This window comes from Leucoraja erinacea, chromosome 6 (assembly GCF_028641065.1).
Source record: "Leucoraja erinacea ecotype New England chromosome 6, Leri_hhj_1, whole genome shotgun sequence".
Classification (NCBI taxonomy): Eukaryota; Metazoa; Chordata; class Chondrichthyes; order Rajiformes; family Rajidae; genus Leucoraja; species Leucoraja erinaceus.
In genome coordinates this window covers 33463581-33482837 of record NC_073382.1, presented here as the reverse complement: position 1 = coordinate 33482837, position 19257 = coordinate 33463581, and the positions used below count along the sequence as shown (strand labels likewise).

General features: G+C 40.9%; 1 long non-coding RNA gene across 1 annotated transcript; it reads left to right on the top strand.

Annotated features, from left to right (window-relative positions):
* Positions 1-430: 430 nt before the first annotated feature.
* On the top strand, positions 431-17113 carry LOC129697993 (uncharacterized). The gene is made up of 4 exons (XR_008723603.1): positions 431-524; positions 12829-13195; positions 14783-15068; positions 15444-17113. It is a non-coding gene; the product is annotated as an uncharacterized LOC129697993 (long non-coding RNA).
* Positions 17114-19257: the final 2144 nt, after the last annotated feature.

Here is a 19257-nt window from a genome sequence, read left to right as displayed (position 1 = left end):
TATTGATAAGCTTGGCAAGGGACCTAAGGAATGGCCAAAATAATTTAATTTAGATAACTGTAAAATGCTGCATTTGTGGAAGACAAGCCATGACAGGACCTACACAATGAATGGTAGGGCCGTTATAGAGTGTTATAGAGCAGTGGAATCTTGGAGTACAAGTATATAGCTCCTTGAAAATGGTGTCTCAGATAGAATGGGTGATGAACAGGCTTTTGTCATGCTAGCTTTCATCAAACAGACACAAAAATAGAAGTTGGGCCGAAGTAAAATAGTAAGATTAAACGAGAACTTACCAGTTTGAAGTTTGTTCTTTATTTTATGAGGAGTAACGTTGAGGGATTACGTGCCCTCCGCTCCCACCCTTGGTCATATCCTTAACTGGTATCTCTTCTCTAATCTTACTATGTTTAGTCATTACAGTTATCTGTGCTTTGAAGAATGACACGCATGCGTCCTGGTGGGGTTCTTCATGTATTCCCTCAACGTTACTCCTCATAAAATAAAGATCAAACTTCAAACTGGTAAGTTCTCGTTTAATCTTACTATTCTTTCCCATTGTGTAAATGATTTATCTATAGTAGGTTTAAACGACGGATTATTGACTATTGCCATTAATAGATTTCTTAATTAAACATAGCATGATAGTTTCTAGTAATTTCAATTCCCAAATATTTACATTTTTCCATGGCTATTTTAAAGAAGAATTTTAAGAGATGTGTTGAGTCTTTCGGTTTTATCGACATAATTTCACTTTTGTTCCAGTTTATTCTGTATCCTGAGAAAGATCCAAAGTCCTCAATTAGATTTACTATGTTTGGTATACTAGTTTGGGGTTTTGTGACGTACAGTAGTATATCGTCTGCATATAAAGATATGTTATTTGAATATTTTGTATTATAACCGTAATTAACCGGGTGTGTTCGGTTTTTTTCAGCTAAAGATTCAATTACCAGAGCAAATAACAGCGGTGATAATGAACATCCTTGTCTATTGCCCCTTGATAATTGGAATTTCATAGATAGTATATTATTAGTTAATATTCTAGCCGTAGGTTTGTTATATAATAATTTTATCCATGCGATGAAGTTCTCTCCCATTTGAAATATTTGCAATACTTTAATCATATAATCCCATTCTACTTGATCAAATGCTTTTTCTGCATCCATTGAAATGATTGATAACTCTTGTTCTTGAGGTTTGTGTGAATGCATTATGTTAAGCAGACGTCTCAGGTTATTAAATGAGTGTCTCTTGGGTATAAATCCCGTTTGATCCTCGTTTATTAATTTACTAACATATTTACTTAGTCTTCCAGCTAGTGTTTTCGCTAATATTTTTTGATCCGTATTTAACAATGCAATAGCTCTATATGAGCCTGGTTCTTCTGTGTCTTTATCTTTTTTAAGTATTAATGTAATTGTTCATTCTGTTAGTGTTTCAGGTAGGATTTGTTCTTTAAAGGCATATGTATACATTTTCTGTAAACGTGGTGTAACTATGTCGTAAAAACATTTATAAAATTTGTTACTGAATCCGTCTGGTCCTGGTTTTTTCCCATTCTTTAGTGTGTCTTCTATCTCCTTAGATGTAATTTGTGCTCCCAGTTCCTCGTGTTCTTTCAATTCTAGTTTTGGAAGATTACAATTGTCCAGGAACTTTGAAACTTTATTATTGTCTGTTAGTGTTTTGGATGTGTATAAATTATGGTAAAATTGAGCAAATCTTTTATTGATATCATTGGGTAGTGTTAATAATTCCCCTCTATCTGATTTAATCTTTAAAATTGCGTGGTCTTTTTCCCGTTTTTCAGTTGGCGTGCCAGAAGTTTGTGGGGTTTATCCCCAAATTCAAAGTGTTCCTGTTTTGTAATTTGGAATAGTCTTATAACTTTCTCTGATAATAACTTATTTAGTTTAAATTTCAATTTTAATATTTTATTATATTTATCCATAGTTGGATCTTTAGCATTATCTATATCTAGTTGTCTGATTTGTTCTTCTAATTGTCTTTGTTCGTTCTTATTCTTTTTGTTTTGAAAAGCTTGGTATGAGATAATGACTCCTCTAATAAATGCTTTGAAGGATTCCCATAGTAAAGTGGGCGGTATGTCTGGTGTATCGTTTGTCTCAAAAAATAGGTCCATCTGTTTTTTTAGAAATGTACTCCCTTGTGGGTCTTTTAAAATTTGCAAGTTAAACCTCCAGAACGATTTATTTGTAGACATTCCTTCCAGTTTTAAAAAGAAAGTTAGCGGGGAGTGATCTGAAATCGTATTGGTGTGATATTTAAGGTTCATAGTGTAAGGGATTAGTTTTGTATCCGCTAGGAAATAATCTATATGTGAGTATGTTTTGTGTACCGTTGAATAAAATGAGTATTCTCTTCCAGTCGGATTCGCGATCCCCCAAAGTCTGTTATGTTTGTGTTTTTTTGTGTATGTATTTAAGAGTTCACTAGTTTTAGATTTCATAATACCTCTTTGTTTTTGCATCGATTTATCTAAGTATGGGTCTAAAACACAGTTGAAGTCTCCTCCAATTATAACATTTTGGTAGTTGAACTCTGCAATTGTATTCAAGATATTATTGAAAAATTGAGGATTATCAAAATTGGGCGCATATATATTTACCAAGGTGATTGGTGCAGCATGGATCTCTCATGTAACTATAAGATATCTCCCTTCCTTATCTGATATAATGTTCTTTGATTTAAATGGTATTCCTTTGCGAATAATAATTGCGGTGCCTCTGGATTTCGAGGTGTGTGAAGAGTGATATGTTTGGCCTATCCAATTCACCCTCAATCGCATCTGATCTTGGTGTTTAAGATGCATTTCTTGTAAATAAAAGTAATGTCTGTGTTGTATGATTTCAACTGAGCTAGTATCTTGCCCCTTTTGATTGGTTCATTAATATCCCTTATGTTCCAGCTACAGAATGTGATTCCCCCCATTTTCTTTTGTTTATCACCTTGCATTTTCGCTGATTTTAATACCCTTAATTATTATGGTGCATCCATACCTCAGGACTCTGGATATTTGGGGAACGTTTATGTTACTGACTTCCTTTGGTAGATCCCTTTTGCAATTGCCCTTAAAAAAAACCACATAGTTGTGACATATTGTGATAAAAAAAAAATTGAACAAGTGAAATTACAGTGTCTAGAGTAGTCGACACTGTAATGAGTGACCCACATGTCTGTGGGGTTTGACATCAATTTGAATTCTGATGTTGCTGTTATGCAACTAGCTCCACTCCCTTTATTACTCTTAGACTAGGAGGGAGGGACCTTTTCAAAATCAGTTGTATTTCACCCAATTACAGTATATATATATTTCATTAAGACTTATCAAATCGTATGTTCAGCTACTGTGAAACTTATATATCTAACACTTTTATCTACTAACTATTTATAGTATTGGTTATGCCTTTGATAATAGTCAGCTGTCGCTGAGAGGGTTAACCAGAATCAGGCTCTTGGAACTATGCCAGGTGCCTGAGTCTCCTCCCTTCCCCACACGAAGTACATAGCAGTAAAACTTGTGATATCATCAACGTTAGTTCTAAAATTTGTTATTTCTTATTTCTTTATCCCTGCTTAACTGTCTCGCTCTATATACGGGATAGTCTGTCTTTTTAAAACATTATTGCATTTTGCCCATTATATACTTCTGGTTAGTTCCCATTTCTATTTCTATATTAGTATTGTTAATTATTGTTAATTCTATTGTTATGTTTTGTGAAACTATTTTAAGATCTTAAACCGCCATTTGTCCTTGTGATGTTTTCCACGTTCGGCTCTCCTGCCCGTCTCTCCGTTGTTAATCAGTCTTTCCTTCATTTTGAACAAAGTGTGTCCTTGAGTTAAATTCCAAAGCGTCCGAGGGAAATATGGTGTCTAGGCCAGCACACTTGGAGATACTCCTCCATTTTAGACTTTTAGAAAATGGTGTTTCTTCCCTTATCTTCGGGCATTCTCTGTGAACTAATAAAGAGAAAGAATTTGTCCATACCGTCCCACTGCATTCATTAATCCTCTGTTTCTGCCACAATCTCTTGGGCATATTTGTACGCTGAGTCCGGATTAGTGAATGATTTCTCCTTTCCCTTGAAAGTAATTTGCATCCTGGCTGGATAAAATATGCCACATCTGACATCTTGAACTCCTTGGAGAATCTGTCTTGTCTGTGAGAACTTTTTCTCTTTTGCACGATCTCATAGGGATAATCCTGGATAGATCGTTTCCAAACGTCATCTTCACTCCGTGTTTAATTTTTTTCATCAGCTCTTCCAGTGCAGAAATGCCCCGAAGTTTGACTATGATCTGTCGTGGGTGGGCTGAATCTACTTGTGATGTTGGCTTAAATCTGGGTACTTGATGTGCCACTTCAATTTTCGGTTCCACGGGTAAATTGAGTACATGTTTGATTAAGTTGGCAGTAAACTAACAGGGGTTGTTTCCCTCTGCTCCCTCTGTTGCTCCCAGTATTCTTAAATTTTGGCGTCTTGAGCGAGCTTCGAGATTGAGGCATTTATCCGAGACTTTCGCCAGATGACACTTGAGGCTGTCTAGTTCTAGCTTCATTCCCTGCATATCTTCAGACATTTGTGCAACAGCTATTTCCATGTCTTTCCATGTCTTTCATTGCAGTTACATATGAAGAAACAGTTTCATGCAATGCCTCATGCACAGCTCTTCTTGCACATCATCAATTTGTTTTTTTTTTAAATGCCAATGCAATCAATAACTTTTTGATTGCCAGCATTGATGTTCGACATATTTTCCATCATTTTTGCATTCATATTTTCCATCATTTTTGAATTTCCAGCATCAATATCCTTTCTCAGTTCTCTTACCAAATTATTTATCTCCTCGAGTTCATTTTTCTCCTTAGTAGCCATCTCAGTGTTGGATCTTGTAGCCATTACAGAAACCACTTCAGAGGTCAGTTCTTTAGGTTTCTGGCTTTTCAGCAGCAGTTTTCAGGCTGTTCTCTGAGGGCTGTGAGCTGGAGAAGTTTTTTTTCATTTAAAAGGCTTTATCCTCCGTTTAATTCATGGCACTTATGATGACGTCATCAGCGCGACATCCAGTGACTCTGGTAAGTTTTTGAATCGGTCCCGACCTCCAAACGCGATTTTAACGCGAAAAATCGCATATTTTCAGCAGCGGAGCTAAATGGTGCGACCGCTAGTCCAGCATGGCGCCACCGGAAGTCAAACATGGGTTATTAATACCATGATGCTAACTTGCATACATGGCCATTGTTCTTAACCGGACCATAGTCATCAGCAATATCTTGAGACTATTGAATAACAATAAAGAAACTTTCTTTCATCTCATAGGTACTAGCAAGCTCAGTGCACATAGAAACATAGAAAATAGAAAAGAGGTGCAGGAGGAGGCCTTTCGGCCCTTCAAGCCAGCACCGCCATTCATTGTGATCATGGCTGATCGTCCCCTATCAATAACCCTTGCCTGCCTTCTCCCCATATCCCTTGACTCCACTAGCCTCTAGAGCTCTATCTAACTCTCTCTTAAATCCATCAAGTGACTTGGCCTCTATAAATTCCATAAATTCACAACTCTCTGGGTGAAAACGTTTTTTCTCACCTCAGTCTTAAATGACCTCCCCTTTATTCTAAGACTGTGGCCCCTGGTTCTGGACTCGCCCAAAATTGGGAATTTTTTACCTGCATGTAACTTGTCCAGTCCTTGTATAACCATATAACCATATAACAATTACAGCACGGAAATAGGCCATCTCGACCCTTCTAGTCCGTGCCGAACACGTATTCTCCCCTAGTCCCATACACCTGCGTTCAGACCATAACCCTCCATACCTTTCCCGTCCATATAACTATCCAATTTATTTTTAAATGATAAAAAACGAACCTGCCTACACCACCACCTTCACTGGAAGCTCATTCCACACAGTCACCACTCTCTGAGTAAAGAAGTTCCCCCTTATGTTACCCCTAAACTTCTGTCCCTTAATTCTCAAGCCATGTCCCCTTGTTTGAATCTTCCCTACTCTCAGTGGGAAAAGCTTATCCACGTCAACTCTGTCTATCCCTCTCATCATTTTAAAGATCTCTATCAAGTCCCCCCTTAACCTTCTGTGCTCCAAAGAATAAAGCCCTAACTTGTTCAACCTTTCTCTGTAACTTAGTTGCTGAAACCCAGGCAACATTCTAGTAAATCTCCTATGTACTCTCTCTATTTTGTTGACATCCTTCCTATAATTAGGCGACCAAAATTGTACACCATACTCCAAAATTGACCTCACCAATGCCTGGTACAATTTTAACATTACATCCCAACTTCTATACTCAAATCAGCTCTGATTTATAAAGGCCAGCACACCAAAAGCTTTCTTTACCATCCTATCTACATGAGATTCCACTTTCAGGGAACTGTGCACAGTTATTCCCAGATCCCTCTGTTCACCTGCATTCTTCAATTCCCTACCATTTACCATGTAATTTTACTTCGGAGTCACGTGAGTGATTCCATGAAGAACCCGTTCAGCACGCATGCGCGGCATTACGTCCAGCAGAGCAACAGCGGCAGGCGGGAGTCGGGCTCTCCCGCTATGGAGGTGAAAGAACGGACTGTCAGGTAAGCTGACGTCAGGTTCCTTCACAGGGAGCCATCTGCTGTCCGGCAGAGAAGAAAGGCCCTGCAACAAACCTGTCCCCCGCTCGACTCCACGGAGGAGCGTCCATCTGGGGGGGGGGCAGCAACGGAACAAACCTGTCCCCGCTCGACTCAACGGAGGAGCGTTCCTTTGGGCAGCAACGGAACAGACCTGTCCCCGGCTCGACTCCACGGAGGAGCCTTCCTTCGGGGGGGGGCAGCAACAGAACCGACTTGTCCCCGCTCTACTCCACGGAGGAGCGTTTCCATCGCAGGGGCAGCAACAAGGCGGTAGGACTGCATACCCGGCGCTCCGCTATCCCGACACCATGCCGAGCCCAGCCCCGCTAGCACCTCAGCAGCGGGCTGGAAGTAACGCCACAGAGGCGGCTGGCCGGTGGGTCCGACTTATCGGACGGGACGTCTTTCCACCCACACGGGAAGAAAGACAGCCGCCTGCACAGACCTGCCCCCGCTTGACTCCACGGTGGAGCGTTTCATCTCGCGGGGCCAGCAACAAGGGGGTTGGCCCGCTTACCGGGCGGTCCGCTACCCCGACACCATGACCGAGCCTAGCCCCACTAGCGCCTGAGCAGCGGGCTGGATGTAAAAGCCAAGGAAGGGCTTTCCAGCCGGTGGCTCCAACTTATCGGACGGGGACGTCTCTCCACCCAGGCGGGGGAGAGACAGCCGCCTGAGCCGCATGGAGCGGCTCTTGGAGCAGAAGCTCCAGCGAGGTGCACTCCAGGAGGGGCGCTCTCGCAGAGGGGGGTCAGGCACTCCCTCCACAGTGCCTTGTGCACTGTCCATTGCTTCCTCCTTTCCAGAGGATAGCTTTGGTGACCAGGACTGGGCTGGTCAAGAACAGGGACAATGGCTGAAGATCTTGGGTGTATGCAAGGGGTGCAGGAACAGGAAGAGCTGCAAGGTGTGGTGTGTGGTGGACAGTTACATGGAAACCCCATGTGCAGGAGGCGTTAAAAGCTGACAACAGCCATCACATCGTTTTTTCCTCATTCCATGGAGAAATACGGAGATGACCACAACCTTCGTAAACAAGTCATAAGACCCCAGCCACTGAGCCAGACCCACTGCTCTGTGGCAAAAACCTCACAAAGCTTATGAAGGACATGCAAGAGGTTTTACAAAACTTTCGGCTCATGAGGGCAGGGCTGGAACGAGTAACCAAAAACAGTAATTCCTACGCAGCAGCACCCCATTGCATCCATCAGTCAACGTCTACCATATCGGACTGATGAAAGCTCGGGGCCCGCGTCACCAAAAATCTTATTTAGACCAGGGCCCAGAGCGGACCCCATGGAAAATGTGCCACCCCCCAACGTCACCGCCACGTCAGATGACGTGCAACACTCGTTGGACCGGCAGGAAACAGAAGAATACCCATAACCATGGAGGTAGGGGGGTCTGGATCCTACCAGTTTATAGAGCATACCAACACATGGGAGTCTATCATGAGTGATCAGTATATACTCAATGGCATTAGTGAATACAATTCATACTAGAAAAATTGCCACCAGGCCAACATTCACCCCAGAGGGTATTTTTCCTCTCTCCGTTAAAGAAACAAGAGGGACAAGCTGAACTGGTGAGACTAATTACAAAGGGTGTCATGGGGAAACCTGAACCCTTGCAATTCGTATCAAATATATTCACTAAACCCTAAAAAGATGGCGGATGTCCCATCATCATTGGCTTAACTTCACTAAATATGTTTGTTAAGTATATACATTTCAAAATGGAACCGGTTGTTACTGCCAAACAACTAAATTCCAAAGGATACTTCATGGCAAGCATTCATCTTAAAGATGTTTACCATTTAGTACCATTCATAAGGATCATCGCAGATACCTGAAATTTAACTGGATGGGGCAGCTATAGCATTTTAAAACGTTACCGAATAGGCTCACATCAGCCCAAGAGTGTCACCCAGACACTAAAACCAGCTCTCGCAACATTCAGAAGATAAAAACATATTGTCATGGCATATCTTGATGATATCCTAAATGGTAGGCAAGACCATGAATTTGACTATGTTAGCTGTTCAGCTACCAAACAGTTATTCAAAACCTTGGGGTTCTCTTACATCCAGATAAATCTAAGTTGAAGTCATCCTCTATCATGGATTACTTGGGCTTCACAATTAATTCAGTCTACGTGACTAACATTGCCAAGAGACAACATAGTTGATTTGGCACAATCGTACAACAATTTAATGGTCAACAAACTACCAGCTACGCGACAAGTAACAGAGTAATTGGGATAATGGTAGCAGCATTTCCAGCTACATAATTCGGACCTTTGTACCAAACTTGACATACAGGTCATTATGATCGTTTCATGAAGTTACCCACTGAAGTAATATCAGAATTACAGTGGTGGGCAAAAAACGTTTGACATAGTTTCAGCCTATTATCATCACTAACCCTACGTCATTTATCCAAACAGATGACAGTGCTCAAGGCTGGGGAGCAACTAACTATATCCAGCACAAGTAGTAGATGGACTAACCCAGAATCATCGTTACCACTTACACTGGGCATTAATTCTCTAGAGATGTTTCGGTGACTTTTTATGGTTTAATAGCATATGCATAAATATGCATCACTTGCATGTACGGTTATAAATAGATAATACTACGGTGGTGGCCTACATTAACCATATGGGCGGCATAAAATCGGTATCATGCGACAAGTTGGTCAACATAATTTGGCAATGGTGTGTCCAAAGACATATTTCGCTATCAGTAACTTACTTACCAGGTAAGCTAAATACAGCGGCAGACACCAGATCATGTAAATTTAATGACAACATCGAATGGATGTTAAAACCCCAAAAATATATTTTTTTCACAAAAGTTATCAAGCAATATGGCACGCTAGATATCGATTTATTTGCATCTAGACTAAATCACCAGGTACCTATGTATGTCGCTTGGGAACCAGACCCTGAGGCAGCAGCGGTAGATGCGTTTGCGGATTGAGGAAATATTTATTCTATTCATTTCCTCCCTTTTGCCTCATCAGTCGGGGGCTACGCACAAATGGACTCTGCCTCAGGTATTTTGATAGTACCCGACTGGCCTACACAGCCATGGTTCCCAATACTCCATGACATGGTTGTTGTAACTCCGATGGTATCCCCCAGTGACCCAGAGTTAATAATACCCAGTGTTGGGCACAGGCCACCCGTGCCATGAGAAAATCAAACTCTTGGGTTGCAGATACTGCAAAAACCACTTCTGGAACTGGGATTATCATAACAAACCGTTGACACCATGTCAGCATCCCTCTGAACATCCACTAAAAAACAGCACTTGTCCAGCATCAAAAAATGGGAGAAGTACTGCTTGGATACAGGGACCACCTACTCAACTGCTACAGTTACCAACGTACTGGAATTCCTGGCGAACCTTCACCACGATGAAGGACTTCAGCTACAGAGCCATCAACACAGCTAGAATTGCCCTGCCTGTCTATTTAAAACCAGCTCCAGGACAACAGGCCATGGGGTCCCACCAGCTGGTGGTCAAACTAATGAAGGGTATTTACAACTCTAACCCCTAGACCAAGGTACACCCATATATGGGATGTCAGTGTGGTCCTGACATATCTCAGGGGATGCCCACCAGCCAGATCCCTCAACCTGAAACCATCTATGCTCAAAACACTCATGTTGATGGTACTTGTAGCTGCACAGAGGGTCCAGTCACTACATCTATTGCGACTGGACACCATGCTCACAGCTCCAGACCAGATCTCTGTCATTATATAGGGAATGATCAAACAGAGCAGACCAGGAACACCTAATCCAGTCGTGGAATTCCGGGCGTACCCAGAAACACGGTTATATGCCATGACCCTATTATCCTACATAGACACAACCAAAATATTCGAGGGAGATGAAAAGCCTTGTGGATTAGCCATAAAAAACCTTATGGTCGTGTGACGAGCCATTTCGAGATGGCTCAAGCAGGTGCTAAAAGCTGCTGGGATAAAAACTAACATGTACAAAGTTCATAACACCAGGGCAGCATCCACGTCGACGGCTAAAAGAATGGACGTGCCTATAAACCACATACTGGCTACAGCAGGATGGTGGGGGGAAAGACCGTTCAGAAATTTTATAATAAGTTGTTGGCAAAACCTGTTTTATTTGCAGGAAAGATTTTACAGACTGCAAATATTAATTTAAGCCCAGGAGAACAATTTAATTTCTTTATTGTTATTGTTAAAACATACCATTGTGTTTTTCTACAAACAGACTCATTGGTTGATTATGATAACACACTTCCTCCCTCAAAGACTTCGGCAGTGATGTAGTAATAACTGTTACACGATTTGAAATCACAGAGCTTTGAAATCTTCACGGAATCACTCACGTGACTCTGAAGTAAAATAGTAAGATTAAACGAGAACTTACCAGTTTTTAAGTTTGATCTGTATTTTATGAGGTTACAATGAGGGATTATGTGCCCTCCGCTCCCACCCTCAATAATATGGGTCAAATTCATCAACTGATGGCTCCTTGTCTTTACTGTGTTTACTTCAATAACTGTGTCTATCTGTGATTCCACACCGCTGCTTTGAAGTATGCCGCGCATGCGTGCTGAACGGGTTCTTCACGTAATCCCTCATCGTAACTTCTCATAAAATACAGATCAAACTTCAAACTGGTAAGTTCTCGTTTAATCTTACTATTTTTCATGTTTCTATTAGATACCCACTCATCCTTCTAAATTCCAGTGAATACAAGCCTAGTCTTTTCAAACTTTCCTCATATGACACTCCCGCCATCCCACGGATCAATCTCGTGAACGTACACTGCACTGCCTCAATCACAAGGATATCTTTCTTCAAATTAGGACCCAGAGACCGAGCCAGAAATTGACTAAAGACTGTGTTGTTTGTGCTGAGATCAGTTGCTTAAAGCATAGTCATCTTAAAATTACTGCTCCCATTAGGAATACAGTAGAAGAATATTTGCATAATAATTTACTGATATACTTTGCACAGTACAATGAGGGTACGCTATTAGAGTGGTCATATAAAAGACACCCTGCATAATGTTAGTGAACAGCGGGTGAACAACCAATCATTTATTGTCCCACTTATGATGCTCTAGAGAATGACAAAGCAGCACATGCAGTGTCAATTGTTCTAACACATAAATGCTTCTCTAGGCTCAAACTGAAAGCCACAAAAACCTCTGTTACTTCCGTTTAAAGTTAACTCGCATATTGCGTCGCGCCTGGGTCTTGTGGGAGGCTACCAGTAAAGTTTTGGGAATGATACTGGGACTCCCAATCATCCCTCCAGATAAACGTGGGCTGGAAATTTACAAAGCAGAAAATATAGGCATTATTAGGGATGGGATATGGCGAGGACATGAAGATGTTCTGCCTTATGCCATAGAAAAGACAGAAGGATTGGTAGGCACAGCCCTGACTAAATGCCAGCACATTGACAGGATTATTGTCTGTCCATACCCTATATATGCCAATGAACAAGCTATATGTGGATTTGGGGCAAAGGCAGATTTGGATTGTACAATGGAAGCTGGGGCATTGAGGGTCGACATCACCAAGGTTGCACATAGAGGAAAAGGGGATTACAGTATAACCACTTATTTAAAGGAATATTAGTATGGTATTCAGACATGTCCTATTACCAATACGACCTTCTGTATTAACCTGCAAATACCCACCAGAATTGGTAAAATCGAGTTGATTGATATACACAAACATAATGAAATCACGATGGAAGTTACTGAGGGAATAAAGAAAGATTTGGGCAAATATTTTCAAAAATATATTACTGAAGTAAGGCTCCAGCCTGAGAATTTACAATGGATTAAGAAACAGCTAAATAATGCCCACAGTACATTCATTAAGGTCATCCAGCACACTGGAAAAATTGAGATGAATATTAAAAAAAATTAAGGAAGCCAGCTGGTGGGATGATATTTGGAACTGGGGTGCAAATGTACAAATTCACCCGTGGGTAAGGATTGCCTCCCACATTGCTATTATTGTGATGGTTTTTATTTTAATATATCAAATGTATGTATTGATGTATGTATTGACTGACTTGGCAAATTACATTTCTTGTATGTTGCAAAACATACTTGGCTAACAAAGTATTATTGTGACTGTGATTGTAATTTCAGGGACATCAAGAAGGATGCCAGATACAAACTATTTCTTCTAATTGGGTGGTGCTCCATTATGCTCCACTATTGAAGTTCTTCAAGTGTCATATCAATGTTGAAATATGCTCCTCTGTAAAGTCAATCAAATGTCATCAAGTACATGTTGAAGGGGAGTGATCAACCATTTTTTGGAGTTAGCAGAGCTGATGAAATTACATAGTACTTGACTGGCAGATACATTGGTCCATCAGAAGTAGTGGGATCAATCCTTGGATTTCCAATTCATGACTGAGACCCCGTTGTCATTTGACTCCAGGTACATCTACCACAAGAACAAGAGTCTTTATCAGTCAATGCTGTTCAGCAGGTGGACGATAATGATATGGTGAGAATTACTTTAACTGAATTCATGTAATTGTGTTCTCGAGATCCATTTGCGAGAAAACTGATTGCGAGTACACGGATTTTACACCGATTTTGGGAAGAGAGTAGTAGATTTTCCCAGTATTTTTGAAGCCAACGTTCTCGAATGAGCGTATAGCGTTTCTCCACTATACAATGTCCAATTGTCCTGAAGCTAGTCTTCAACATAGTCGAAGCGGTCGAAGGAGATCGAAGAATTAAATTCTACATAATTGAAGGAGGTCTTCTAAATATTTGTAGGAGGTTTTTAATTCTCCTAAACACTTCTAAACTCACAAATTAAGTCCCTTTTTGTTGTTCAACATGTCAGTTGATACTCTTTTGAGGTAATGGGGTCAACAGTACAGTTTGCATACAGCTGTGCAAGGCACTTTGGAAAAGATGCAGTTATCATGTATTAATATGAAAAACATTGAAACTGGCACTGCTTAAATGCTCAAATCATTACATGAATTTAATGTGTGTCCAGTATTAGAAGAAACAAGATGCGACTCCACTACCTATCATTATGTAACTAAATGGTTCTGGTTCTGTGCTGATTTTTGGTATGCACATGTCCTAATCTTTGGGTTTGCTCTAAGTTTCTATTTATTATCCACTTCCATATAGAATGTCATGCGAAATATATATCAAGTCTTCATTATGTATTTCTAATTGGCATGTAGCTATTTTTTTTTTGAAGTACATCCTTTCAGGCAACTATTCAAATTTTCTCTTTGGTTCAACAAATGTTTGCAAAAAATACTTCCAACTGCGTTCTTTCCTGAGAAAGTTCAAGAGATTCCCCACTGTGGAAAACTAAAATTTGCTTTGATGTTTGGAATGATTGGCAGACTGGCACAGTATTTAACACGATTGTTTTTTGTTTAGTTAATCAAATGTTAAATATTAATATCTCTGGAGCATAACAAAATATAACTATAGTTTTGCAACAGCATTTTAATCTTACAAGTCCCCATGACTTAAATAAAATGACATGTCTTTAAGCAACGATTAAATAAAAAGAACAGGAAAATCCATGCCAATTTTCAAGATTAAACTTATGACATCTATATATATAACAAAAACTCTCATCTTGTATGTATATATATGTGTTTGTATGTATATATATATTTGTATGTTCCCGAAATACAGTCAAAACGATACACGATAGCGTAACAATTTTTGGGCACCTCGCTCACTATTCGCCTGGGGTGTGCGGGAGCCAGTTTTGTTCCAAATTATTCTATATTTTAAAAGTTATTTAAAAGTTATTCACTTCATAAATTTTAATATATCACTCCCACTTGCCGTGCCCAGGGCCACCCCTGTGTAGTAATACCTCTGTGTTCAGCGTCACAATGGGAGAAGGTCAAAGAAGAGGCTTTTGGTTTCATTTGCAGTTTCTGCTAATTATAGACAATAGAGAATAGACAATAGAATTATGAATGAATGCTGAGCTAATTTCCTAAACAGTCGTCACCTCAGGTATGCCCTGAGGTTTGAGATACAATGCATTCCTATCCTTTCTTTCTTTTATACTGCCTTTGACTCATGTTCATCCTTCCAGGATAGAAATTTCAAATTTGCGTGCGCATTTGGGGGAGTGTTTCCGTGGAGGACTGGCACCCGCCCTGGCATGCCCTGAGCCTGCCCTTCCTCCCATGGTGCATTGTGGCATCAGAGAGAAAGTCAAAGAAGATGACCGCCTGATCCGTGCAAGCGCAGTTGGCGTTCCCCCGCACCTGACCTTATTCCTGTGGTGCAGCGCGGTGAAGAGATGGAATTTGAAATAAATGAATGTCTCGAGGATCTCCAAGAAAGAATGTTCACCATAAACAGCCAAAACTTTAAAGGTTAGATTAATTTCATTTTAAATAAAAGATCATTTTGATTGAAATTTATTTTATTTTAAAGCCTGACTTTCCTCCCGTGGTGCAGTGCGGTGAAGAGACAGAATTTGTAATAACTGAACGTCTCAGGGATCTCCACAAAAGTATGTTCACGATAAACAGCCATAACTTTAAAGATTAGATTTATTTACATTTTCTTAAAAAAAGGGACATTTTGAAAAAAAAAGGACATTTTGATTGAGATTTATTTTTATATATTTTTTAAAACACCATTTTCATCCATTGCTTCATTGTTCATTAACTGATAAAATTGTCTTTAGAAGTTTGTAAATATCTACATCCTGATAAATATTTATCTCTTTTTTACATCATGCCAAGAGGAGGGAGCAAACGAATTGCAGGATGATCAAGGAACAACGCAAAGTGACATCGAGAATAAGTAGGGAGCAGAAGGGAACAAGACACATAACAAGAAAGAACTGAACGTCTAGAGAATTTCTGAGAAAGACCACAACACAGAATGAATGAAGAGAAGGAATAGGAAAGAACTGAATGTATCCAAGATCTCAGAGAAAGATTGCAAGACAGAAGGAATGAAGAGACAACAAGAAAGAACTCAACGTCTCGAGGATCTCTGAGAAAGAGCACAAGACAGAAGGAATGAAGGGACGCAACAAGAAAGATCTGAATGTCTTGAGGATTTCCGAGAAAGAACGCAAGACAGAAGGAATGAAGAGACGGGAGATGAAAGCACTAGAAGACTGGCTGAACAGCGGGCCAGAGATACAACAAGATGAAATGCATGACTCGCAAGGAGGAATCTTTCTGCTGATGTTGGTGAAATGTCCAAGGTTTACCCTCAGTATCGAGCGTACCATTTCTCAGGAGAAACTGGCAACTTTTGCCGCACGAAGGGTAAGGTGAACATTACTCCTCTGCGAGCACTCCCTGATGACCTCATGAATTTGTATACAAGTGACACACCACAATCAAACAAGTTCAGAAAGAATATTAGACAATACAACTGACGTTATTCGTCATTCTTTCAACTGATGTCATTCGATGCCAAGGCATGGATGGAATTCTTCAATGATCATACAAGGACAGATTCATCATTACCTTGGCTTGTTGATGTCTGACCGACCAGCAAAGTCAATTCTTGCAGATCTATTGCTTGGACCCCCAAGATAGCATTTAATTGCGAATGGGTATACTGCGAAATGCTGGTATTCAAAGGGAAACTGTTCAAATGCTAAGACAAAACAACCGTTACATTACTTCACTTGAAATGGCAAAGGAAAGAATTATTGTATTGTATTGTATTCAAATTTATTGTCATTGTCTCAATTAGAGACAACAACATGAATTTTCCTTACAGGCAGTAGCATAAAAATAAATAAATAATAAATAATAAAACATATTAAAAATAAAATTGAATTAAAAAAAGAAAAGCACAAACACAGAAAGTCCACGACACAACATAACACAGTGGCACCAAGGTGAGGAAGGCACCATAGTCCAGCCAGCCTCCCGCCCGATCTTCCCAGATGTTCATCCGTGGTCTGGGCCTTCCGAGCACACGCAGTCGCCGCACCGGGCGGCCCGATGTTCAGGCCCTCACGCCGGGCTGGTGGAATGCCGACGCCGATCCCCGACGGTGAATATCCTCCTCCTCAGCGGCCGGACCTCCTGATCAGCCTCCTCCCGCAGCCGGAGTCCGCAGCTCCCGATTCCGCAGGCCTAGCCGGGCGGAGTCGCAGGACCCCGCGTTGTTGATCAACACTGCCCGCGTTGGGAGCTCCGCAAACCGCAGCTCCATGATGTCGGTGCAGCAGGTCCAGCACTCCGGGCTCCAGACGGCGATCCCCGGTAAGGCATCGCCAGCCCCGCGATGTCACAGCGCTGTCCCGCCGCGGCTGGAGCTATGGTCGATCCCGGCAGGAAAGGCCGCGCCAATCCAGTAGGTAGGCTGCTGGGGGGGGTGAGGACGCGACTCGAATAATAGTCGCGTCCTCTCCAGGAAGCGACCGAACGGCGGTATCCCCCTTACCATGCCCTCTTCCCCCACATTTAAAAAAACATAAAAAACACACTTTAACATAACTAAAAAAACAAACAAAAAAACAAAAAGATGGGGGCTGCTGGCACCAGCACCACCAATACCTGATTACCAGAGGCATCAATTGTCATTGATCCAGATCATCGGGCAGCTTTTGAACAGGAAAGGCGATTTAACACACAAAATGAGGCTGAGGCAAGATCATGGCACATTGTCTTGAATGATGAGTTGAACAGGTACTTTGGATCCACCTTTACTACAGAGGACATAAACAATCTTCCTGATGTACTAGTGGCCAGATGATCTGGGGTGACGGAAGAACTGAACAAAATCCACATTAGCAGGAAATGGTGTTGGGTAGACTGATGGGACTGAAGGCTGATAAATCCCCAGGGCCTGATAGTCTGCAGACCAGGGTACTTAAGGAAATGGCTCTAGAAATCATGGATGCATTGGTGATAATTTTCCAATGTTCTATAGACTCAGGATCAGTTCCTGTGGATTGCAGGGTAGCTAATGTTATCCCACTTTTTAAGAAAGGCGGGAGAGAGATAACGAGGAATTATAGATCAGTTAGCCTGACATCGGTGGTGGGGAAGATGCTGGAGTCAATCATAAAATAGGTATGTTACAAAACCTACCTGAATCGCCATTGGGAATCTGCCCACAGCCAGGTCCGTGATTTTGACGCTGTTTGGAGGGGGCGGGTTTAAAACGCGATTTTTACTAGGCTGTACTAATCGCAGATGTTCAGCCTAGTAAATCATTAACGAAAAATCGCTGCAAGACCCGGTCGCAAAAGGTATTATTAGTTTTATAGGCCTCGATAATATAGTTATAATAGTTTTAAAATTACTCTCTCATTCCGCAACCTCTCGCAGCCCCAGGCTTTTATAAAGCAAACAATTAAAGGTATGTACCTTATTTTTACATTAAATGGGGCATACATATAACCCTATATATCAAGTTATCTATAGCGAGTAGTTCATTTTGGGCTTTTTATATCCCGCAGTATTTTTCTCGGCATTTGAGGGCACTAATCCAGCGCGATGTCAACGTTCTAAACCAGCGCGTTCCACATGAACCCACTAGAAAGCCGATTTAAATGGGCATTTATTTACAGCAATTGAACACTAAATTCCTTCCATTTGGCCTATAAATTAATGTAAATTAGATATAAAAATCATGTCATATTGTGAATTATTTGTGAATAATCTTTGGACACTTAGGCTATTTAAAAATGTTAATCTTTCCTTAAGAAATGGGCTTTTGACTATCCAAGATCACAGCTTTTTTGTAATGTCCATTGAAAATCAATAGGGAACAAGATGCTAATTTCCGAGTATGAAAATGGCCATAACTTTTTTAATACTTGAGATATGAAAGTGAATTTGGTGTCAAATTAAACTTATTGTTATGCTTTATCTGATGGGATAAATTGCAGACTTGATTTTTAAAATCTCAAAATTTTGTAACATTGCTACATAAAAGATGAAATAGCGACACATTTGGATAGCAGTGACAGGATTGGTCCGAGTCAGCATGGATTTTCGAAGGGGAAATCATGTTTGATTAATCTTCTGGAATTGTTTGTGGATGTTACTGAGAAAATGGACAAGGGAGAGCCAGTGGATATAGTGTACCTGGACTTTCAGAAAGCATTTGATAAGGCCCCGCATAGGAGATTAGTGGGCAAAATTAGAGCACATGTTATTGGGGGCAGAGTGCTGACATGGATAGAAAATTGGTTGGCAGACAGGAAACAAAGAGTAGGGATTAATGGGTCCCTTTCAGAATGGCAGGCAGTGACTGGTGGGGTACCGTAAGGCTCGGTGTTGGGACCACAGATTTTTACAATATACATCAATGATTTAGATGAAGAGATTCAAAAATAACCTTATCAAATTTGCAGATGACACAAAGCTGGGTGGCAGTGTGAACTGTGAGGAGGATGCTATGAGAATGCAGGGTGACTTCGATAGGTTGGGAGAGTGGGAAGATGCATGGCAGATGCAGTTTACTGGGGATAAATGTGAGGATATCCACTTTGGTAGCAAAAACAGGAAGGCAGATTATTATCGAAATTGTGTCAATTTGAGAAAAGGAGTAGTACAAAGGGATCTGGGGGGTCCT